Source organism: Motacilla alba, chromosome 1A (genome assembly GCF_015832195.1).
Source record: "Motacilla alba alba isolate MOTALB_02 chromosome 1A, Motacilla_alba_V1.0_pri, whole genome shotgun sequence".
NCBI lineage: Eukaryota > Metazoa > Chordata > Aves > Passeriformes > Motacillidae > Motacilla > Motacilla alba.
In genome coordinates this window covers 53,056,873-53,073,201 of record NC_052031.1, presented here as the reverse complement: position 1 = coordinate 53,073,201, position 16,329 = coordinate 53,056,873, and the positions used below count along the sequence as shown (strand labels likewise).

Genomic DNA, 16,329 nt, shown 5'->3' with positions numbered 1-16,329 from the left:
TGTGTGCCACAAAAAATGAAATATGTAGTGAATCAATATAGTGTGAAAACAGGGCTTATTACGGAGAAGTAGTGTAATCACATTTTTACTTCCCTTCGTAACTTTTGGGAGGGAATACATAACGAAGTAGCAAATACAAAAAAAGCCCTCTGTAAAGCCACATGGGTCTGATTTCTCATTTCCCTGCCCACTGTGTCATCGTTTACCTCAGAGGCTTTGCATAAGTGTGTGTGACTACCCACAGCTTCTGATCTTGTGAGACTGAAGTCATTCTTCAAACATCAGTCAGCTTTTAAGGACTTGGTGGAGGGGGAGATGATGCTGGGCAGGACAACTAAGCTAAGACAAAGAAATGTTTTTCAGACAGCAGAGCAAACGCTGGAAATTCCCTGGGGACCAGTCTTGGGACACAGTTATACCATTGCAGACAATTTTTCAAAGCTGGGGGTGGGTTGGGTGCCTCTTGACAGCCTGGCTCAGACAAGTTGTGCAAAATAAGGGTGCTTACCTGCGTGTGTTTGCTCAGGGTTACCACGACACTTGCTGAGAGCATAAAAAACCCAAAATGGTGCTGGAGGGAAGTTTCACAAACTTATTGGAACCTCAGTAGGGTTGTCTGTTTTGGTTTGGTTTCCTTTCATGCAGTTTGAATGGATAATTTAGACATTTTCCCACTAGCAACTGTGAACTCCAAAATCCTTAAGAGCAAATCACCCTTCATCTCAGGGTGCATTGCAGAAGGGCTGTGACATGCCACTGCTTGGTGTGAGGGTGACTAACCATCTGTGCTGGCAAGAGCACCATGGGCAGAGAGGAGACAGATCAGTTTGTGCCCACAGGTGTTACCCTCAGCTGCAGTACCCATACAGATTTGGAAATGCAGGTTATTTTTCCTATCTTTGCCATGTTTTGTGTTGCTGATGCAGAGTCACCCAGATACAGGGGGAGATAGGAATGAGAGAGGTGATGTTGGCAGGAAGGGATTCAGCAGGCAGGGAGGGATTCAGCTCAGAGGAACATGCTTAACGCAATGAGGAGAAGCGGAGTGCTTTACATTAAGGTAGGGTCTAGTTCATTACTTAGAAACCATGTTATCTCTCATTTTTCAGTCTTCCTCATGTTTCTGCTTCTTTCTTTGCCTTTTTTTTTTCCCCCATTGTGAGTTATTGATCTTTAAGTGATTTCTCTTTAAGGGCACCATAAGTACACATTAAGTAGCAGCAGAATCTGCAGGCATCTATGACATGGTGCCTGAGGAACCACCACTAGAACTCAGTAAAGACATGTACATTCTCATGTTCTTTGAAGGCTCCTAATCTGATCCAAAAGATCCTACTGATCGTTTTTTCCTCCTTGCATTTACAGTTCCAGACTGTGAGATCAGAGGACAGCCTGATATTTGTTAAAATTTCCAAATGCTCCCTCCCCCTTTTGTGACTCACATACATGTAACTAATTTGTGTTCACAGCTTCCCATTCTGATCTCCAGCCTTATTTTAAAACATCACACACCACCCCCCCCCCCCCCTTATGTGTATTTTCAACATGATTTGGTCTATATCTGTGTAAAAACACTCAAAAACAGCACCAGAAATTATGAAATCACTTAAGCCTTCGGATTAAAAAAAAAATCCAGAACTGTTTATATTCACAAATGGTACCTATTTAAACAGTTTTTGCAACTATTGTTTCCTCTGGTAGCAAGTTTAATTTTTAAAAATCTGAATTGAATTCCAAAAGGATACACAGGACAGCAGATATTTACAGAAAAAATTGGATTGTTATATTATGAAAAGAGCATTTTCTCTACAGCCTTCCAAATGGGATCTAAACAACATCTTACAAAAGACTAAAACATGATCTATCAGTCCAGCACAGAAAAAATACTACCTCAAGCATTCTTGTAATAACAAAACATTACAGATAAACGGAGTAAAGGCTGCAGGGCCATTTTTATGCCTTCTGTTTCTGCTCTATCCTATTAAGCTCTTTCTGCAGCACAATGATAGTGTTATGAGATAGGTAACTATATTCTGCACAATGTTCTTTTAAATGCATTAATTAAGAAAATGCATGTGCTTTGCTTGTAGAGAAGGATCTTAGGCCCTAAGAAGCCTTAGAAAAAAGGTGACAGTGTGGGATGATGAGCAAGTTGTCCAGCCCAGAGCTTGCATGCTGCAACTCTGTCCCTGTAGCCTCCCTTTGAAACAGCAGAAAATATTTCAGAGCATGGCAGAAGGCAAGCAGCCATGTGGATGTTTGCATATTTTGATGAACATGATGACAGCCTTGGCAAATGATAGGAGCTTTACCCTGAGTCCTCCTGAGAAATACCAGTAATGAAGGAATACAGTATTCAGATGCCACATGAATTGATTTCTCATCTTCTTCAGAAACAATTAATGTAGCTAAGGACAAGCCTGTCTTCCTGGTTAGGCAAAACTGGAAGGAGAGTAAAAGTCATCACAACTTCCAAACCAATGGGGCACAAAAGCACCTTTTCCTGGCTACAGCAGACTGCTATGATTTATTGATGGATTCCACCCCCAGTATTTCAGTGTTAAATTCGGTTTGCTGCTTGTTTTCCTTCTCTAGGAACTGAAGTATCAGACTTATTAAAATACGAGAAAATATACAAGAGGTGTTATATTTAGGCAGCTTTTCTATTGGGAGAGAAATATATGTGGAAAAAAAACCAACAAAAGATGTTGACAATTTATCATCATACAATTGTGATCAAGGTGATAAATAAAAGTAGTTAGACAGAAATTAAAATACACTTTTATCCCTGGTGATTTTGACCACTTGCAAAGTCTTTAGGCACCCATAAAGTCTGACCTTGTTATTAACCCAATACGCCTTTGACAGGGAGAGGAATGTTTTCATTGTAAAGGCATTTGACCATCTTATGCTCAGGGCTGATCCTTGTTGTACCTCATGACATCATTCCAAATGTTTTAGTGGTTACCAGCTGTTTTGCTGGACAGTAAAGGAAGATGATCAAAGCTCAGCTCCAGAGACATGTTGGTGATCTGGGTTTTTTTGTAGTGCTTCTCCCTAACCAAGCCCTGCATTCACCTCCAGAATCAACACGGGCATATGCATCACAGGTCTGCAAAGGGAAATGGCTTTATTTTGGATTTTTTTTTTCCCAAGGAACCAGCTTGCTCTGAACATATCTTTGTCCTAAGCACTACAAGAACTAAGTGCTAAATATTGCATCATGATACCCTGTTTCTGCTGGAAGAGACTTCACAGTGGGAAAGGAGGACCTTGGCATTCTGTGCATTCCTGGTTTGCAGTCTGGTCAGATTAAAAAGATAAAGTGCAATCTGCTGCTTGCTATCTGTCATGAGAAATGAAGCCTGATATCTTCAGAGAAATGTTTAGCTTGTCATTCTTGGGCTATTACACTGAGTTAGGAGTGCTAGAAAAAGGGATTTATTTCCTTCCCTCTCTCTTACTGTAATAAGTCTCAGATTAATAATGCTGCAGGCTTCAAAGTCTGTTTTGTTCATAGCTGCTGACTGGAGAACAGGTGAAAACAAAGACCAGATTTGCAATGATCTGGGCATTAAATCCCTTCAAAAAGTATCTTTTGGCACCATGGTGAAGAGCTATTAATGACATTCCTGGATGACTGTAGAAAAGTAACAAGTTTTTATAAATGGCCATAACATCTTGGATTAGATACCTGACAAGCAGGTGTTTTCAGTTAATTTAGGGCCCAGACCTACTTTCTGATAATGCTTTCCTATAAAGCCTTTTTCAATTGCTGCTCTATAGGAGCATGAAAGGGAATCAGGGCCCACTTTAAATGGGGATAAGGATTTCAGAATGCAGCTGCCATCAACCATGCCCAGAAATGAATGGGAAGCAGCAACTGCAACATTTCATTGCATCTGCAAATACAGAGCATTAAAAAAACAAGCAAGCAAGCAAGCAAACAAACAAAATCAACCAAAAAACCCACAAAAAGTTAAAAACTCTAAAGAAAAAACAGTAGGTGAAATTGGGGACTCTGGCTGGCTCAGAGTTACAAATATCTCTCAGGTGTGAGTATCTGAAGCATGTGAGCAGACTGCTGTGTTAACCTCACCACTTGCTAATGGCTGACCTTCTGGGAAAAGGACCACTGGCTGCTTTTCCCAGATAAGTCAGGCAGAATTTTAAAAATCATCCTGGAGGTTTCATTTTCAAGCTTACTTGAGTTCTTCTAACTTTTGAAGCATCATTCCTTGTGTCTAAATATAGGAAAGTGTGTCGCAACGTTAAGAACCTTTTGCCGAAGCTTTTCCTGTGACTCACATGTGCTGTTTAGGTTAGTACATTCATTGTGCCTGCTCCAGACAGAAATGGAAGCATGAGTTGCTCAAACCAATTCAGACTTTTCAGCTTTCCAGAACATCATCCAGCGTGTTCCTAGGTGCTGACTCTGGGAGGCATCACTCCCTGCTCTCAGGGCAGTGAACACTTGTAGTAGGTATACTGGTAGTAGTTTTCTAACTCAGCAGCTATCGAGATCAAGCAAGAGAATTGGGTAGGGAACGAGCTGTCTCAGAATTTAAATATTTCCTTCTATATTTTGCAATACCCAGAGGGTTAAAGCCTTCAGGGATAAGCAAAAAAGAAGAGGGAGCAATATCATGCTGCTTCTTCCTTTTTTTTTTTTTTTTTTTTTTTTGTAATTCCCAAATTATGCTGGCCAGGTATACCCAGCACCAGAAACCTTTTCATTAGAGGAAAAATGGAATTTTTGAATGCAATCTATGTGTATGCAGTGAAACGATTTATTGCAAAAAAGCAAGTTCATGCACACGTGGTCCAATGAGCCAGGTTTTTTTAGCAGAGGACACATAGCAGACCAGAGTAGTCACAGGAATTAGGACACAGTTCAGAGAGGAAATTCTGGTATTGCCCATAGCTGAGTGACAGCAACTGGGAGGAGCACCAAAAGGTCACAGAGTGGTCAGTTTTTCAAAGAGGGACATGCCAGAACCACAAAGCCAGGCAAGACTTATTGACTGCATCCTTAAAAGATTCTCTGCTGCAGGAATTCTTAGTGGGGGGTAAGAAATTTCTTTCCTTGTCTTACTGGAAGAGGTGGGAAGCAAGGACGTTTGTGGGAGTAAAATGCACTTGATCTGATCATTTCCTCATGTCAGTTGTGGGTCCTGTCTAATCCTTTTCTCTGGCAATGTTTTTGTCCATCTGTGTTTATCTCTATTCTGAGTGTCCCATCGGCTTTTAAATTTGTGGATGTGCTCCAGATTCAGTGGTGAATTTGGACTTTATGATATTTATATCTCCACCCTTGACTGTTGCACAATATTACATACTGGAAATTTTAACCCCGGGTTTTAAAAGAGTTGTCATCGATTTAGGGGAGGAAAAGAAAAAGACAGCTTTCTTGTTTTTAAAAATGTAGAGAGGAATAAAGTTGAGGAGGGGGTTAACTTTTAACTGTGTTCAAGAGAGCTTGAACATCATCAGACTGTGAGATCTGTGAAGTATGACAGGATGAAAATATGCTCTCATGAAAGCAAGTTGTTGCAACTGGGAAAAGAAGTGAGGAACAAACCCCAAAGGAACATGATCCTGAACTGGGAGAAGCAAATCTTTGACCCATTCCTAGCAAATAAAAATGCTGCAGTTGGTCTGATCAGATGATTGTATAGTAGGTAGCAGAAGAGAAGAGAAAGTGAATGTAGGTGGTGTTTTCCAGATGAAGTATGTCCCATATGCCAGGACAGTCTCTCCTCTGACCGCAGCTGCCCTGGAAGAAAACAAGCAGTCTCAAGCAATCTGTGCTTCTGCCAGCTGTGACTGGCCCAGGGCCCTTGGAAGATTCCCTGAGATACACATGTGGTGAGGCTGCCCAAAAGGACTCTTATCTCCCTTATCTCCCTTCTCAGTGCAGCTCCCACTGCTGCCTCTGTGCTCCTGGTCCTTTGGTGGTGTCCCATGCCCCTGCATTAGCAGCTGCACATCCTCCCCCTCTACCACCCACTGCCAGGCTTCCAGCCCTTTTCTCCCCACTGGGCAGTCAGGGGAATGAGCTTTTACTCCTTCAGGACTGGTAATCATTCCTTGCACGGAAGATTGATTTATGACATGAAACCATGACTAGCAGATACAAACTTCTGACTGAATGTTTTCACTCTTAGGCTGTCACAGACCTCTATTTTTAGTCAGCTGAACAGTGGCAGGATTATCAGCATTCGTAATTTCTGGTGTTTGTGATGTGTTTTCAGAATCTTACCCAAAAGGAAGATTTCCTTTTGAAATATATTATTTCATCTATTAAAATAATTTAGTGAAGTTGAACTTTCACTTTTATTATGCTAAATTGACAAAGCCTAGAAAACCACCAGCAACTTTTGTTTGGTTGCTTTTTGTGGTTGTTGTTACAGTAGAATATTGCAAGAATCAGACTAATCAACAGCAAAGAGCAGGAGGGGTTTTTTTAACAGCACTGAGCAAGTTGCACAACAGTTGACATTTTTAAAGGGACTGAGCACACATCATCTATTATTGAAATTAATGACGTTTAGAGCTTATCAGTACTTTTGAGGATCAGACAGACCTTGTATCTCTCTGCTTTAGTTTCCTTGAAGTTAATTGCACTTTGATTAAACTCTGGGGTTTCTTGAACTTGAATACATCCTAGGAGCATTACAGGAATTCATCTGGGACTCAAAACACCTATTGCTTTTCCCTGAACAGGGGTGACGAGGAGCAAAACAAGCAGCTGCACATGGCATCAGCTTTCCTACACAAGGTTGTTGTGATTACCCACCTTTGTGCAGTAAATGGTGTTTTATAAATGGTAAGCACTCTGCAAGAAATTTATTTTTGTCGTTGCTTATAAAGGCAGTAAAAGAAAAATAGCTACATTAGTAAGAATTACAGATACTGAACTAATGCATCTAGAACTAATGAGAATTCAGGTCTCTATCCTCAAACATGTTATTTAGTTGGATCTAATTCTTAGCTCCAGCTGGATGAGACTGTCTTTCTTCTATAAAGCTCCACATTAATTTAAACTCTGATACAATCATACCAGTTTTCGAACATTTCAAGGTCTGGACCTGTGAACAGTTGTTAAAAACTCCCATTGAATCCTAGGAAATCTTGAACAGATGGTAAGATTTGCAGTGGGAAAATGATGACTAATTGACATCCATGTCAGGTAATCTGTTACTTGCTAGAATAATAACATAATTAAAAGGAAAAAGCACAAGAGAGTGCAAGTATGAACATGTGGACATGAGTCTGCACTTGATATTGGAGTGTTTGGAGTTTCACCCTAATTTTTCATATGACTTACAAAACAGAATAATTGTACTTAGTGAACTAAGCACAAGGAAAATATGATGCAAAACACTACAAGCAAATATTTTAGGTTAAAACTGCTTTTGCTTGATGTCTCATTTTGCTCTCAGTATGGCAAAGTGTTAGAAAAGGCAGTTGCAGTAACAAAACCCTTGCTGATAAAATGCACTGGTTTTCCTCTGACTGATGTGTATTTCAATGCCATTAAAATTCCTTCTCTCTCACTTTTTACTTTTTTGGCTATTTTTTTTTTAATTTTACCATGCTAGAATCTCTGCAATTCACTAATTTCAGCTGTGAATACACAATGTGATTGTCATGTGCACTTCTCTGTGGCAAGTTGAAGGTGCACAGCCTTTTTCCAGTAACTTGTATGTGAGGACATTTATTACAAAGCAAGACTAAGTTATTCAAGGAACTCCAGTAGAAACATTAGTGACTAGGTCAAAACCACTTGAAAAGGTCTGTGATTATGAGTAGATGCCTTTTCTGCAACCACAACTTCAAGAACAGTTTTGACATAACTTGTGTCATGTGGCAGCATTTACTACAGGTAGAAGGCATTAGAGGCATCCTACTATTTCAGGGAACAACATTCTTGAAAGTAAATCCAGAAGTTCCTTCCAAAGAGTCCCCTTCCCACCCCACTGATTTGGGGGTTAATTCTCATCACACACTTTGCATTGCACACCCCATACTGTTGCTTTCATTTAGATGTGCAGCCAGCTCATTTCAGTGACTGCATTCCTACAAAATGCTGTGCTGGGAATGGCAGAAGTAAAAATCCAGCAAATCTGGAGAAGAAGCCAGGCTATTGAAGATATGGGCTAATGTCCAAATTATTTTCTATGGCTGCCCTTCCCTCTTTGTGGGGAATATAAAGTAGCAGCAGTAAAATTTGAAGAATCAGCAGCAATACATAGGTGCATGCCAGCAACATGGGTATGTGTCATCTATACATCAGGTGCTTAAAATACAACAAGAGACAATGTAGAAGACAATGCAGAGGGCTCACGGTTAATCTGGACTGTGGCTTCTTTACAGTTCATTGGCACTGAAAGGAGCAGCAGAAATGCCGAGGAAAATATTGTCCACTACAATCACAGCTTCTGTTTTACAGCCCAGGCTTTATGGGTTGTAAAACAGGCACAACATTTCTAGCAGCAATTCAAATCACTTAGAAGTCATTACTACATCCGTACCAAAAATAATATGGGCTGGTCTACTTGGAATTGAGTTAAGCAACTTTAAGTTTTCATTCCAAAAGCACAGATTTTTAACAGTGGTTTCAGAAGTCTTTCATCAGGCAGGTCCCCCACAACAAAGCAGGACACAGAGCCCTGGTCAATCTCTGAAACTCTGATCTGTCTCCATAGCGCAACATAGGGACACTGGCTCCTGTCCCAGCTATAACATAGATGGCTTTTTGTGAGGCTGCACCCTTTTTTGAAGCAAGGCCAGTTAGTAATTATGTAGCATTCAGCTCTGGATATAGGTGTCTGAGGGCTCAATACTCCCTGCTGGGTGTGGACATGTGTTTAATCACAGCACAGCACTGAAAAAGCACTGACTCTTGTGCTGCTTTTTTTTTTAAATTACCTTTGAAATCATGATGGGTGTGTGTACGTGTATCCTTCAGTTTGTTTAATTTTCCATTGAAATACATTGCTTGAGGTCCTTCATCTTATTTGTTGTCCCTGTTCAACAAATGAGTCATCAAGGCTTCCTGTCTAGGAAGCAAATGGAGCTCTCCTGATTTCACAGGCACCCTGATCTTGCAGGTAGGCACACAAGCAGGTGAGCCATTGCAATAGCAGATCCAAGAAGGAGCAAGGCCACCCAGACAGGAGAGAATCAGGACATTTTGCTCCCAGTTTCCTCTTTTCAAGGTTAGAGAAGGCACCAGCTCATTTTGTTGCAAACCACCCTCATATAAAGCATGACCCAGTTTCAACTTTTGCTCTGGGCCTCTGCACTCTTTCCTTCTCTGTAGTTGTTTCCCCATTTTTATTTTTATTTCATTTTCTGATTTCCCCAGGCCATCAGCATACCCACCTCCAGAAGGAGGTCTGTGGGCTGGCTGAGAGCAGTAGTGCTTGTTGCCAGCACTGTGGTAAGCTGTGCTGCAGGGCTGGGGAGGGTCCTGCCTCAGCCCCCAAAGGCTGGGAGCTGGCTCAGCTCTTGACATCTGTTCCTTTTCTGTAGTAATCACTGGGAGAGGCCTTTGCATGTCAAGTCCCTGTTGCTGCTTGCAGTTTTGTAATGTTTCCACACTTACAAGCTGAGGTATCTGATTATTTTAAAGGGCATTCACACATGCAGTTCCTATATTTATTGTCTGTTTTACTGTGAACTTTTAGTCGAAGGGAATAATCTGTCTAAAATTACTCTCAGCTTTTGACCAGTGGAGCTGAAAATACTAATTGTATAATTGAGTGAAAGATGTTGTATTTTCTGCTATTGTATTTTGCTTTCCTTGGTAAAATGGCAAAATTATCTTGATTGTCACACTTATCACTGTTACTGCTGAAACAGCCTTGGGTTAACTCCCTTGATTTTACTTATTTACTGCCATGCCAATTGTTTTGGGATTCTCTTCAGTCAACAAATTTGTGACACTGAATTTCTGGTCATTTCTGTGTGGCAGTCTGTGTTTATTTCATTGGGTTTGGCTAAACTGAATGTTCAACAGCATATTCTGTTATCCCCCATGTTTTCCCTAGTTGGTTCCTCCCTAAATTGTGCCCTCCTTTCCAGCTGTCCCTCAGGTTGTCTCCTCCCTTTGTTCCAGACCCTTACTTGCCTATCAAGGCAACCCTACCCCTTCTGCCCTGTCTGTCAAGGCAACCCTGCCCTTTGTTCCAGAATGTTCCCTGCCAGTTATCCCATGGACCAATCCCCTGTTGAGCCTCTTCTCCTTCTGTTATCCTGATTCAATGTTATCCCAAAACCACACCCTGAGTGTCACCTTATTGGTTGTTCCATTGTATCCCCCCCCCCATTTTTTGAGGCTCTATAATCCCCTGCACAGAGGTGCTTAGGGCTTTCTCTGCCTGTGATCCTTTCAACCTTAGTTCTTCCTGTACTCCTACCACCTCAACAAACGGGTTGGAGCTTCACCACAAGAGTATCCAATGCCTTCTTCACCCAGTCCCTGCCGTGGCATCTCAGAGCACCGCTTTAGAGCAGTGAGCTTTAAGGTTCTGCCCTTGGCACTCCCCCAGCCAGGGCAGTTCCCCACACTCGCTGCTGCTCCGGAACACCAAAGAGCTAGCCTGAGCTCTCCAGCAGGCAGTGGCATTTCTGCATAGTTCACTACTGAGTATTCATCACCAGATGCTTTTGAACTTGCTGCTTCTATTGTTGAAGTTAATGAGATGGGAGTGTTCTTCCCAGCCAGAGTTCTCCTCAGCTCAGGGAACTTTTAATCCCATGTCTCTGACATCATGGTCCATTGCCATGACAATGTCTTATGGGCTGTGCAGCCAACAGCCTGGTTTTCTGCAGGAATTTTATATGTGAAAGAATGAAATCAGAGGGAACATTAACACTTATTGGCTGTGCACTCATACAAATATATGTAGAAAAAGAAATTGTAGAAGAATGCAAAAGCTGGAAATCCAGAAGTTATTTGGGTTTTGTATTTAAGGTGTGGGCTTGAAGCAGAGGAAAATTCTACTTTGTTTGTATTCTAAATTCCTAGCTCTTGGTCTTGTGCTGGACCTGGTCAGCATAACTTTGTCCAGCCAGCATACTGCCAGTGCCTTGTATTCATGGATATTAAGTTGCTGGTTGTCTTGGTTTGGGGTTGTTGTTGTTCACGACTTTTCTGTGCTTTTCCCGAATTTAGATAGTTGAAAGGTGAGAGAACAAGGCTCAGAAAAAGTCTCCTTGTCTTTTCTTCTCTAGATGTTCTGTCCTTAATTTTCTAGCAAACAGATAAAATCCCCAGCCTCTTGAATTATTCATTCAAATTATACTGCACATTTTCCTTCTTCAAGCTTTCTTCAGGTTCCTACTGAACTGAAAATAATCAGTAATGTACTCTGATTTTTAAGATAATTTTTATATGCACTAAAGTGTCCTCTGAAAAGCACTGTCTGTCCTCTAAGGAAAAAAATGCTTGTGCTGAAACCTGTCCTGTTAGAACAGAATTTCCTTTGTTAAACTGCACTGATTTAATTGACTGTGTTTAAATGAAACCTATTGCAATTAGTCACATCTCATCCATAGCTAATTTATAGAAGGAAAGTCTTTAGTCATATGATAGTGGAGCTCATTATGTATTACGGGTTCCTGATTCATGATACAAACTAATGTTCAGTCTTTAAAAGAATTTTAGTTTATTTTTGCACTTGTGAAGAAGTCTTTGCCTGTGGGAAGCTAAGGAAAAGGGCAAGAATACACACTCTGTACTTGTAACTCTCTCATCGTGACCAATGTGATCTTATTTGACACCGATATTTGGTTGAATCTCCTGAAAATGATGGGTTGGAGTACATGACCTGATGTAAGCCAGTTGCATAAAATATGCCCAGACCTGGCAAAACTAATTTCTCCCTATATAAAAAGCCAACCTGCAAAATGTGCTTTTGTCTGGTAAGGCAGACCACTGCTGCATGAATTAAATGCACAATTTCCTTGATGACAACATTTTGTTTAAGGTGGTGAATTGCTCTCTGCTTTGCCAATTTATGACCTTATTTCCCTCTGGGCATCCCTTTAGGCTTACCTGCTTGCCAAGATACGAGAATTGAATCATCTGGTAGTACTTGAGCTGCACATCTCACCACAATAACTGGCTGATGGTCATGCTGACTCAGCTGCTTCTGTGTGTTATACCCCTAAGCTTGTTACATTTACTTAATTAATTCATTCCTGCTTTCAGACTTTGGAAGCTGATAAGGGGAGGTTGCCCTTAGCTCAGTTCCTATTTCTTAACTTAAACATTTGATTAAATTTAATAATAAAACTGCATTAGTCCTTTGAACTCGTATCTACCCGTGATTCAGAGGATTAGAAGAAGTCAGTCCAATCTTTTAAAGAGGTTTTTGCAGTTTTGAGAGTATCTTTTATCTCAGGGACACACATTGTTGTGTTAGCCCCCTTCCTTTGTCATTTTCTGAAGGTCACCTCAAGTTTTGCAAGGCTGGAGGGAATGGCTGCAGCCACCTCATCTGCCAGCTGCCTCCCTCAGGCCCTCGAGCTGAGCTTGCTTGTGGGTTCCACACTGGAGGGGCTTATTCTGCCTTTTTTTTTTTTGTAATGAGTTCTCCAACAAAGCCCCTACAAAATAGCTGTGTTGTGGAAAACAAATATATAATGTGCTTCTTGCTTAAGTGCTCTTTCACTTCAGCAGACTGACAACCATCAATAAGCCCTATCTCTGTACAGTCCACAGATGCCACCGAGGTCATACTGGGTTGGCTAAGCACAAAAGTTTGAATATCCCTGAATTCCTCAGATGCCTGATGAATTAACAGGGACAATTGACAAAAAAGAGACCTTTCTCTCCACCCACCAGAAGTCACTTCAAAATCTGCACCTGGTCTAATCTTTACTACTTGAACTAATTGCTATTTGCAGCGGCATATGGAAAAAAGCTCTTTTGCCCAATGATATTTCAGGCTACAAGGACATTTCATATTACTTGTTCATTTTGGAGAGTGCCTACACATTGCAATCATTTTTCTTTGTGGGAGCTGTGGTTCATAAAAAAACAAAAACAAACAAACAAACAAAAAAAACCAAAACAAAAAAACCCCCAAACACCCCCCCCCCCCCAGAAAAAAACCAAACCAAAAAACAAAACCAGATAGCAAGTGACTCAAGTGACTCTGAGAAAGCAAGGGAATTTTCATATTAAAAGCTTCCTGAGAAAAGGACCAGAGAACATCACACTTTGCTCATCTTCTTGAATAATTCATATATACTTGCACAAAAATCTGAAGGAGTTTTTGGTCTATGTGGGCAATGTGTAAAAGTGGAAGCTTTATTTATTTTTGAGTAGACTTTTCAAATTCATTTTCCTTTTGATACACACACAGTATGTGATGTTGCTAATATTTTACCAATAAGCTTTGAGAAGACATGGCTTTCATGGCCACAAGGTATCAATGCAATCTGCATCTCTGAAGCCTGGTGTAGTATAGTACAATTTCCAAATGTGTTCATACAGTGGCTTATTATGCTTATGAATGTTTATGAAAGCACTCAATCTTGCCATGAAGATTCAAGAAAACAATCTATTGTTACAATACCCTAAAGAGTGCAGTTTGTGGCTGCTGCAAAACATAATTTACCTGCTTTTTCTAGAGAAGCAGATTTCTATTCTTGTTCATCAACAGCTTGGAGATACCAGGTCTTAGCAAGGTACATCCAAGTCCCTCTAGATGGTGTTTGGCCCTGCATCTCTCATCTCCCGGACAGAGGCTGTAATCTGCATTTCAACTGGAACAATTATGTTGTCCCTTGTGGATACATGCCAGTGTGGGGCATAAAAGTTCCACTTTGTGTAGAGAAGTTAGTTGAGGGTTTAGTGGATTAGAGGCAGTCTCTCCTCCTCTCTAATGTAGCTTTGATGTTTTTTGAGGAATTGACTTGGTTGGGGGATTGGAAATCCCTCTCCTTCTCATTTACTGGAGCTGTAACACCATGAGGACATAGGGAGCCTCCTCCTGTGACCAGCCACCGTTGAAATAGTGAAGTAAAATACGACAGGTCTGAGAAGAGGGGCTGGCAGAACCTCACATACAATGGTTGCATGATGGGAGTGTTCACCCTGGGAGGTGAGTAGGATACAAAATAACGTCCCCAGGCAGATGCTGGAACTGTACCTCTTTCCTACATGAACAGAGATTAAATATCTGCTAGACTCAAGGTTTAAAAGAAAGCAGGATTTTTGCCTATCTTTTGAAAGACAAAAGCAGCTTCAGTTTCTGAAATTAAAGAGCCAAAGTCAGAAATCACTAGCAAAGATGGGCACTTCCCTGTGATGTGGTTCGAGCTGGCCAAACACAAGCAGCAGAGCTTGCTTGTCAAGGTCTTTGTTCCTCACAGGCAAGGGAGCTTGGCATCATAATGCTGCACTTTCTATAAATTCCACTATAGGACCATAACTATAGTGTTGCAGTGTCTACCAAACAGCCACTTGGTGCTTCCCTGCCAGCTCCCATGCTGCAGACTGCAGGGGACACTCCTCCGCGCTCAGGAGTGCAGAGGGTTGGCTAAAGGTGTTAGCCCTTTCCTCGGGAGGAGACGGTTGGCGATGGTGAAGGAAGGGAGTAGGCAATTCAGAAGGTAATTAGTCCAAAGCTTTATTAGGAGCCACGAGGAGCTCGAGGAGCTCCTAGTCTCAGGGGTTACAGCTCCAAAAAGCCTTGGGAATCATAGGAGCAGTATCTTTTATTCAGGGATGGTACCAAAGGAGGGGGTTCAACTACCCACCAATAGGGGATCAAGAGGGTGTGAATTGGGAGATAATTGACAACTAGGACAACCTTTCCGGAAACTTTGTGGGAGGGATCCCTGATCTTTGACTAATCAATCAATGCCCTTTATGGAAGATTCCAGAGACAGGGGTGGAGAACTGAGTGACAGACAAGGCACTGGGGAGGGGATTTGAGGACTGACAGGGAAGTTTCCAGTGAAATGAAAAGTGGGGATAGGATTGACATTGGGGAAAGGGAGATATCTTAGGGTGCAGCCACAAACAGGGAGGGGGGGAATCAAGAACGAATCAAATAACGCAACACAACACTACAGGAGTATAACTACAGGGGCATCTCATGGAGTTGGTGATTATGGTTTCTTCAGTGCGGAGCTCTTCACTTCTTCCCTGTGTATGTGTCTGTCTACCCCAGGGAGAAAACAGTGATTTGTGAGAAGCAAGTTTGTGTGCTGGGTTATTGTCGTGGTTTGAGAGGAAGTGAGTTTTTGGGAGGTGGTGGTGGTCAAACCAATAGGTGCTCAGATGTGAATATTGGCACCTGGTTTGGCCATTGAGGATATGGATACGCCTCTGAGAACACAGGGGTTAAAAGCGAGGAGCTCCCAGGGGAACGCTCTCTCTCTTGGTTCCGGTGGATGGAGAGGTCAGACCTCCCCCGCCCAGCTGCGGGCTGGGTGGGGGAGGAGAAGCCACGAGGCCGAGGGAGGTGGGCCGGAGCCTTGGGCAGAGACGGGAGGCGATGGCTTGGATAAGAGTGAGTTCCCCACAGAGATGGAAGGGTGGAAGAACTCGGAGAGGCATTGGGCAGCCCCCCCCTTCCTCAGGAGAGGGAGAGAGAGAGAGAGCTGCCAGTGCTACCTTGAAATTCGATAGCACTGGCCTGGCTGAGAAAGAGAAGGGGGGGCGGCAAGGGAAGAGTGCCCAGCGGAGCCAGTGTGGGAGTTTGGGACGAGTAGAGACTGTAATTTTAACCCTTCTGTGGGATGATGGAAACCTTGCAAATGCTGATCCTCCGGGAGTTGAAAGAGAAGAGAGACGGAAATAAAGTAAGAGGAAATACGCAAGTGTGATGAAAGCTGTGAAGGTTGAAGAACGACTGAGAGAAGTTGAGAAAAATCCTAGGTGGAGGAGATGATGGAGTGGCTTTTGGCTGGACTTTTCTTGTATGGCCATGGACAGAACCTTTCCTGTAATACAGAGACTGCATTTTAGGGGGAGGCGGTGGCTTGGTGCCAAAGGAGTGATGTGAGCGGAGACGACAGATGATGAGGTGATGGTGCTCTCGAGACCCCTCGGCCCCAGGGGGTGAAATATTGGGGGGGACTAGTGTCCCAAAAAGGTGAGAGACTGTCGTTTTCTCCTGGAACTGGGCGAAGCATCCTTGAAAAGGGAAACCCTAAAAGCAGCTCTGGTCCATGTGCAGTGGTGAGAGCACTGAACATGGAAGGAAGAAGTCACGAAGTGTGGTGCTGAGTGACGGGGAAACACAACTGGATTCAGCCGTGTTTCCAGGGGAAATTGCCTGTAGTGCAAGAGAGACTCAT

At 42.3% G+C, this 16,329-nt stretch overlaps 1 long non-coding RNA gene across 1 annotated transcript; it reads left to right on the top strand.

The window, feature by feature from the left end:
• The first annotated feature begins 4,933 nt into the window (after positions 1-4,933).
• LOC119708695 lies at positions 4,934-15,363 on the top strand. Its single transcript, XR_005259151.1, has 3 exons — positions 4,934-5,069; positions 6,727-6,829; positions 9,374-15,363. It is a non-coding gene; the product is annotated as an uncharacterized LOC119708695 (long non-coding RNA).
• Positions 15,364-16,329: the final 966 nt, after the last annotated feature.